The sequence below is a fragment of the Callospermophilus lateralis genome, unplaced genomic scaffold (assembly GCF_048772815.1).
Source record: "Callospermophilus lateralis isolate mCalLat2 unplaced genomic scaffold, mCalLat2.hap1 Scaffold_1612, whole genome shotgun sequence".
Taxonomy (NCBI): Eukaryota; Metazoa; Chordata; class Mammalia; order Rodentia; family Sciuridae; genus Callospermophilus; species Callospermophilus lateralis.
Window position 1 is genome coordinate 211,038 of NW_027512711.1, and position 7,966 is coordinate 219,003.

General features: G+C 34.4%; 1 pseudogene; it reads right to left on the bottom strand.

Moving 5' to 3' along the window:
• Window positions 1–207: 207 nt before the first annotated feature.
• On the bottom strand, window positions 208–568 carry LOC143389781 (jupiter microtubule associated homolog 1 pseudogene; annotated as a pseudogene).
• Between the last annotated feature and the right edge of the window lie 7,398 nt (window positions 569–7,966).

Here is a 7,966-nt window from a genome sequence, read left to right on the forward strand (position 1 = left end):
ATTTTTAATAAAACAAATTCAAAATATACAGAGTCAGGCTCAAGTTGGGCATTCACAAGCATGAAGAAAACAAACAAAATGACAAAGTTCAGGGTAGTTAGTGAACTCAAGACCAGGCTGGACTTACTGCCAGGAGGGTTTCTCCTGGGTGATATAGGCACAGGGACCATGGGCCTGAGCACTGGCCAAGCAGGCAAGTGGTTTTCTTCACTCTGCCCCAGGCTGCCTTTCAGGTCTGTGTCCCCATTTTTATGAATGTCACCTTCTCCCTTCAGATCTAAGAAGTTTCCACCTCTTGCTTTCGAAGAATTTCTTCTCTTTCATCAAGATGATTCCAAATCTTTGCTTCCACCACTATCTTTGGCACCTGCCAACTTGGCCCAAGAAGGGGGATTTCTTCAGGTGTTCCAAAGATGCCAGAGGCCATTTCATTCTTTCTCATGGATGATTCTGTTGGTTCATCAAATCCTAAGGAGGAATTGGATACACCAGCAAAAGGAGGCTGCAAATCCCAGAAGCTATTCCTGATCTGAGGGTCAAGACCCTTGAAGGTGTTGGTGTTGGTCATGGCCTCAGGGAGCGAGGTAGGCTGGTGCAAGGCAGACTGCTAAAATCGATGGTTACAAGTGGCTCGGAGGAGCTCCAGACCCACAACTGGTCACCACTACATGAGCCTCCACCCAGAAAGTTTCTTATAATGTTAGATTTTTACTTACCCTCTTTTCAAGCATATCCACTTTTAGAATTCTCTTAATTTCATAAGAGAAATTGAAATATATAGTCATATAAAATATTCTACTCATATCAATCAATTTTACAAATTGGATGGATTTAGGAAAAAAAAAAGAATGAAGAACCATGGGGATTGCAGGACAGTGAATTTTAAATTAAAAATATTTATTCATGAAAGATAAAATAATTTACATAAAACTAAGAAATATATAGTGAATGATTCTCATTCATTTACTCTAGGACTTGCATTCATTTAATTATTAAAACAATATAAAATGATTTTTAAGAGTCACAAATATCTACCGCATGAGCATTCCTGAGAAATAAGTGACATCAGCTCTGTGGACAATACCAACTACTTCTCTATGGCCAACATTGTCTAATTTATCTACATTTATATTAAAATGTAAATAAAATGGAGATGAGTATGTATTTCTTTTAACAAAAAAATCTCCATATATAAAAATCAATTCCCAGTAAATTCAGATTTATGATACCCATTAATGACTCATATTTTATTGACAGTACATCCATTTTCTTAGGCATTAATTAAAAAGTAACTTCAAAATTTGCCCATTAAAGAATTCTTTAATGTATATGGCTTAATGTAATGCTTTCTACCTTAAAATATTAGATTGGATTTCAAGAACATACAAATTACATGACATTACACATTTGCATTGAGCACTTTTGAGCACTTAAATAGTGTTTTAGATATTGGGATGTTTATTTAAATATGCTGCCCAAATTTTGTGGTCTCAGGAATTTCAATTATAGTTGGAAAGTTAAAAATAAATTCATATATTGATAAGGGCTTCCAAAAATATAAAGCACATGAGTATTTCTCAAATTCTCTAAAGTCTGTGAATTCTGCCAATTCTCTGAAGTGGGTTCTAATAACTGATTTTCAATCAGAAAACAGAAACTCAGAGCCATTAAATTACAGGATTATTTTGGATTCTGACTGATTGATTTTGTTCTTACCCCTCTTTATGAACATGCCAATCTCCAATAGGTTGTTCTACATATTTATACCAACCAATTAGCCATTTTAATTTTCTATTTTCTGTATGTTTGTTTACTTGATTTGGGGTTCTATGATTTGTGAAAGTAAACTAGACATCAATAAATTAGACATCTGACTTCTCACTTTTTTTTTACTTTTTTACTTTATTTTTACTTTTTCATTACAGATTTTCTTGAACTTTTATATATTATTAATCACCTATCAAAAGTTAACTTTGGAAAATATAGCAATAAAAAGTGTCAACTTAGATTTTAAAATTGATTTATCATTGATATAGGTAATTGTCCATAGTGTCTTAGAAATGGCTAATGTATATAGCAAAATACTGTGTGAAGTGTCAATCTATCATGTCAAAACTCCTTATATAAAAATGGTGGTTCAAATACAATCAAGAAGTAATTATATATGGTTGGGGTTTTAGCTCCAGAAACCGCCCCTCCCACAAAACTTATATGATACTTATTACCTCCATTCAGGTATCTTATAATACAGAGATAGAAGCACATGAAAAGGTAAATAATAAGGAGATAAAACTGAATTTTAAAATGAAAGAATATTTTATAAGGTCATACCTAATTAGATGTATTTTTATATAAAAGTAAAGTTTTTTGTTCAAAGAGAGTGTAATCACTATAAATTGAAATGTTCTATGCAGCTTTTATAATGGAGAGTCAAGTCCCAGATTGGCTTTAAAAATTGTTTATGTTTTTGTTCATCTTACTTTTGGTATTGATTAGCATTAGAGTAAAGAACATAAGCTTCATTTAGCTGGGTTGAAAGAGAATCCAACAAAATGGTAGGACTTTCAGTGCCATTGGCAGTTAGGAGAACCCACAGCAATGTGAAGAAGTGGGTACCACAATAGAGAGGAGCCCTCATCATTGCTGAGATGGAAGAAAGGAAAAAACGGGAAATCTTACTGGATCTCTCAGAGAGCTGTAGTCATGTATGAAAGTTTGACCTTACATAAAGAAAGAGCAGTTGTCAAACCACTAGACCAGAGGAAAGGAGAAGAAGAGAGCCATAGCCCACACTCCACCCACTGCATACCCTGCCTTCTCTAGCAGTATTCCTCATTGCCTCAACACACCTGGAAGTCAAATGGCTAAGAAGAACAAGCACTGCTTTCTGGTTAACCCTGCAGTGCACATTCACAATCAAGAGAAGAAGAGAATGGACTGAATGAGAACAAATAATCAGCCCAGTTTCCATGGTCAAAGAGATTCCAAATTTATTCCCAGCCTAGAGGGAGGGAGGTGAGGAGAGCAGAGGAATGGTAAATCCCCAGGACTCACGCAGGAAGGGAAAGCAACTGAGATAAACATTGAGTCGACAGAAAACCTGACCACAGATCTTGGAGGCAGAGTGGGATTGCATACAGCACGGAGTTTCATCAGAAACTCCCAGATCATCAGGAGTTAAGCACATGAGTTTGCATTGACACACAGAGGGTTAAGTCTAGCTAAGTCCAAGTCATGAGCAGGCGACCCATTTTGCCATCCACCTTGCTGTTGTTTTGTTTGCGTTTTACTTTTTGATTTTTATATTTACTCACTTCTGCTCACTCTTGTTTCAATTTGTTTGTTTGTTTCTTTCTTTTTTTTTTTTACTCTTCAACTACTGTTCTACTTGTCTTTTCAACCTCCCGTCCAGCTTTTAAAATTCTCTTTCTTCTTCAAGCCTACTTTAAGTGCTGCTCTTAGGTAAAACCAGTTTTATTGCTTTCTTTTGGTCTCCCGCCCACAATGATTTTCCTGAGCTTCAATTGCACTTCTAGGATGAACCACACAATTTAGTACTGATTGATTTCTAAATGTTCATAAGTGTTCATCTTACTTCACTTCGGGATTGAAAATAAAGACATAATTTTCCTCTTAAATTTCGATATACCCTTTATTCCACAGCATAAATCAGAATTCAAGCAGCATAATATAGTTAAGTATGTATTCTTATAAAATCACACATTTAATTTAATTTTGTCCTTAATTTCTTCTAGTTAAGGGTACAGTCTGATACTAAACTAGATTTTTGCAGTTGTATCAGAGTTCAGGCAGGGAACATACTTCAACTCAACTCAAGGGGTGCTAAGGAAAGAGGGAGCGAGAAACTTCAGGAGCGATTGCTACTACAAGGTGCAGAGGAGAAAGAGAAGAAAGAAGCCATGCTACTAAGAAGCACTAAGGGTTGGAGGCTGAAGGAGGAAAAAGGTCCTATGGAAGTCCTGTAGGTTGTGGGTGGCAATAACTAAAACCTCAAGAATGTGAGACAAGGATAGGAGATAGAAGTCGCTAAACTGTCTTTCCTCCTTCTCTTTTATTTTCTGGCACCTTCCATTGACCCAAACAGAAGCCAGAAGAGATGCCTCCTCCAGACACAGGACCCAGGGGTCTGTTGTAGTGGACACAGAGCAGAGAACAGGACAGAAAGGGGTAGTGCAAGGTCCATGAAAACTGACAACTAATTTATTTTTTGAAATTAAGTACACCTTCTACTTTTCTCTTTCTCTGTCCTGAAAGCGATTACAGCATTTCTTCCTAGAAAATAAGCTACAAGTCAAATCTACTTTCAGAGTGTTTAAGATTTCATTTTACAATAACATCTTTACAAAGGACACACTATGGTTTCCATAGATGGAATATCTCAAGTGATAAGCTAAATCTAGAAAGGTTCACACAAGAGGTAATGTTCATTTTGTGTTTTAGTTCTGCTTGAAAGTGATGTTAAACCATCAGTGGTTGACCATTTGCATATCTGATAGATAAAGTCCAACCCAAGTTCAGCTAAAACTGATAGCATCCTTTCTAGCCAAGGTTTTTCAAAATAGTAACAAGCAAACTATACAAGCTGCAGATCATACACTAGCCAATGACTTGTGCTCTAATCACTGATAGAAAATGAGTTCAAAGAAAGAAATTTAAAGGGTTACAAAAAGCAGGCATCTAGAATGAAAATCACATATCCTGATCTACTGCAGTTTACTTCCAATCACATTTGTCTCCTTCAATTATTTTTGTTGGACTCTTTCAGATTTTGTGTTGTTCCAACTTTCTTAGATTCCCACATTTCTGTTTCCAGTGATAAGTCCATTATTTGACTTGTCCAGGAGATGACTTTTGTAAGACAAATAATTAAACTAAATCAATTTTCTAAAGAACTCACATTGCATATAAAACAAGAGAAAGCATTGCTTAATCAGGCATGGTGAATTGCAAATGGCACAGCCTGCCCCCATCTCAAGAAGATATGTCCAAAAATAAACATACCAAACAAAACTACCCAAACATTACCTTATCTATAACTACTGTTTCCAGTTCCTCTCAACTCTTCCAGTCAGTGATTTTTCTACTTTTGCACTTTCAGCTAATCCCGTCAGAAAGTGTAACCATCAGTCAGCATGGATCAAGAACACCATGGAGGATACCAGATGGTGAGAAATACCTGTGAAACACACGCAAAACATTGAGATGGTAAGTGGAAATTATTCTCTTCACTTGCCATGCTAAGTTTTTTGACTAGCTATTTTATGAGGAGATAATTAAAGTTCTTTTAAGAACATAATTTCTGCTACAGTTCTCATTTAGAAACATGAATTGAGTTTTTATAAACTAAGCATTTCCCCTTTATAATGTACTGAGTAAAATGACCGTTCAAATATTTTTTTACATCAGCATTTCCCCAAATGCATTCAGCAGAACTTATTTAGAGAGATGTAATTAGTGTTGACTAAAAACAGAAGCCTTTAAAAGAAATTTTGGGAATTGCTAGGTCCTCTAAATTGCTGAAGTGCATTATAGATTCCTAAAACGGGTAAAATACAAAATGCTTTGGTCAAGAGATTATTTTTCCCCCAAGATTTTCTAAGTACTAGTATTCTGAGTGAAATGCCTTTAAGGAAGTCTGTTCAAATGGCTATACATTTCAATTTTTTCCTAAATATTGTAATAAATTTCTGAAGCAAAGAATGGGCAAAATAGAGAAAATAACATTTATTTTTTATTTCATTTTATTTATATATATTTTAGTTGTTGATAGACCTTTTTATTTATTTATATATGATGTTGAGAATTGAACCCAGTGCCTCACACATGCCAGGCAAGTGCGCTACTGCTGAGCCCCAGCCCCAGCCCAGAGAAAATGACATTTACTACAAAAATGTTGCTTTAAGATAATTCATTCTGTCTGGTTATATGAGTGATATTTTCAATTAAAATTACCATTTCTGTTTGCACTCTATATTATAATTTTATAAAATTGTATTTATCAACTACCAATGCATTTAATTGCTTCTACATTTAAATTTGAGAGTAGACACATATTTTATATACCTATGTATATATACACATATGCATTACATCTATATAAATATATACACATTTAAAATTAATTTTTCTTCTTTTTATTACTGTAAATATCATTTTGCTTAGGCAATGCAATCAATGTGGATAAAATTTCTCATCCTAAAATTTCAGTTTCTTAGCAACCACTTAATGAAAGACTTGGTATCCATTGAGAGTTACATCAATAGCTTAAGGTTTCAAAAATAAAGAACTGATAATGCATGATAAATGTTATTAAAATGTCTTTTATAATGGAATGATTAATCTAGAAGACAAGCAAATCTTTTGTCATGAAGAGATTATAATCTTTCCTGAAGTTGATTTATTTCTGATTCAGTGCTGCTTCATATTTGATAATGCCAAATCCAAACATTTTTGGGAAAAAACATTTTTTGTTTCATTCATAGCTGTTACAATTGCTAATCCTTGCTGTATTTTAAGATCATAAAATTTGAAGACCCAATCCTGAGGGCTTATATTTGGAATTTACTTAGCTTTGCATTGAAGAATTAGATGGAAATTGGGTTAGAAACAGTTTGTTGGTTAGAATATTCAACCAAATTTACTATAGTGGAGAGGAACAAATAATATATTTTCACCCAGGACTTCCCAAAATAAAAGGAATTAATAATCAATTTAACAGTAGAGACAAAACATGACTGTGAATTCCTGAGTATCCGAAAAATAGGAAAAAGGAAATGAGAAAATAATCCCCGGGAGCTGGTGGTGTAGAGCACTGTCCTAGCATGTATGAATCTCTGGGTTCAATACCATGTGTGCATGCGCACACACATGCAATCTACAATATAGATCCCTGCCTTTCTATCAATATTTTCAAAAATTTTGTTGCTAACCGATGAATCATAAGGATATTCTCTATCTGGGTAGAGTATTACTCAGTGAGGTTGGTAAAAAATTTTTCTCTTTGTACATTTTTTAGAAACTTTTAAGAAGATTCCTCCTCTATCATAAAATTGCTAATTCCAAGAAATCACTTTTTCCTCTGTTGCTATTGCCTTGATAAGAATTGAGTCCTTGATTACTACCTTCATCTATTTATCCCCAAAATATTACCCTTGAACATGTAAAACCACAGGACTGCTTTAGAGAAATCAAAACAATGATAGAACAATGTGGTAAAATGGCTATTCTCCCCCCAATAACTATTCTCTCCTTTTTTAAAAAAATTTAATCTAGGCTGAATACCACTCAGAATAAAGATTATATTTCTAGTCTCTTTGCAGCTACATATGGCCTTGTGACTAAATCCAAAAATACTAAATATAATGTGTTTTATAATCAAAAGTACATTATGTCTGTGTATAGTATATCTTCTAAGACAGTTTGTGTGCACACAGTGCTCCTCTTCTCCATCATTTTCTTCATCTTTTTCTTTAAGATGCAAATACTGCTGTCTTGAATCATAATGACAAGGCTACACTATGGAGATGATGAGCCTGGTTGTTTATATGGGAAAGTAGCAAAACCTCCGATTATAAAAGCTGGATTGTAATTTACCTTTGCAAATTGTGGAAAAAACTTTTAGTCCAGTGCTACCTGCTATAACATGGAAACTAGACATTTTACTGACTCAGAGAAAATGGGAAGAAATGTTCAGAAAATGTTACTGCTTTCAACAAATTAGAGAGAGATGAACTCATTAGAGCTGCCCTGTTTCCAAGGATAGAAAGGGGATTTGGTGTGTTATTGAAAGCATTTTTGAACATGGCCAGGGACCTACATCTATAGAAGATACTATAAATTGGTTCCCTGAAGGTTTGAAAAAGTCAACTGTATACCCAAAACCAAATTCTAGGAGAAGGCAAAGTTAGCAAAAGATCTAATGATATCCTTTCTCACAAAAACCATA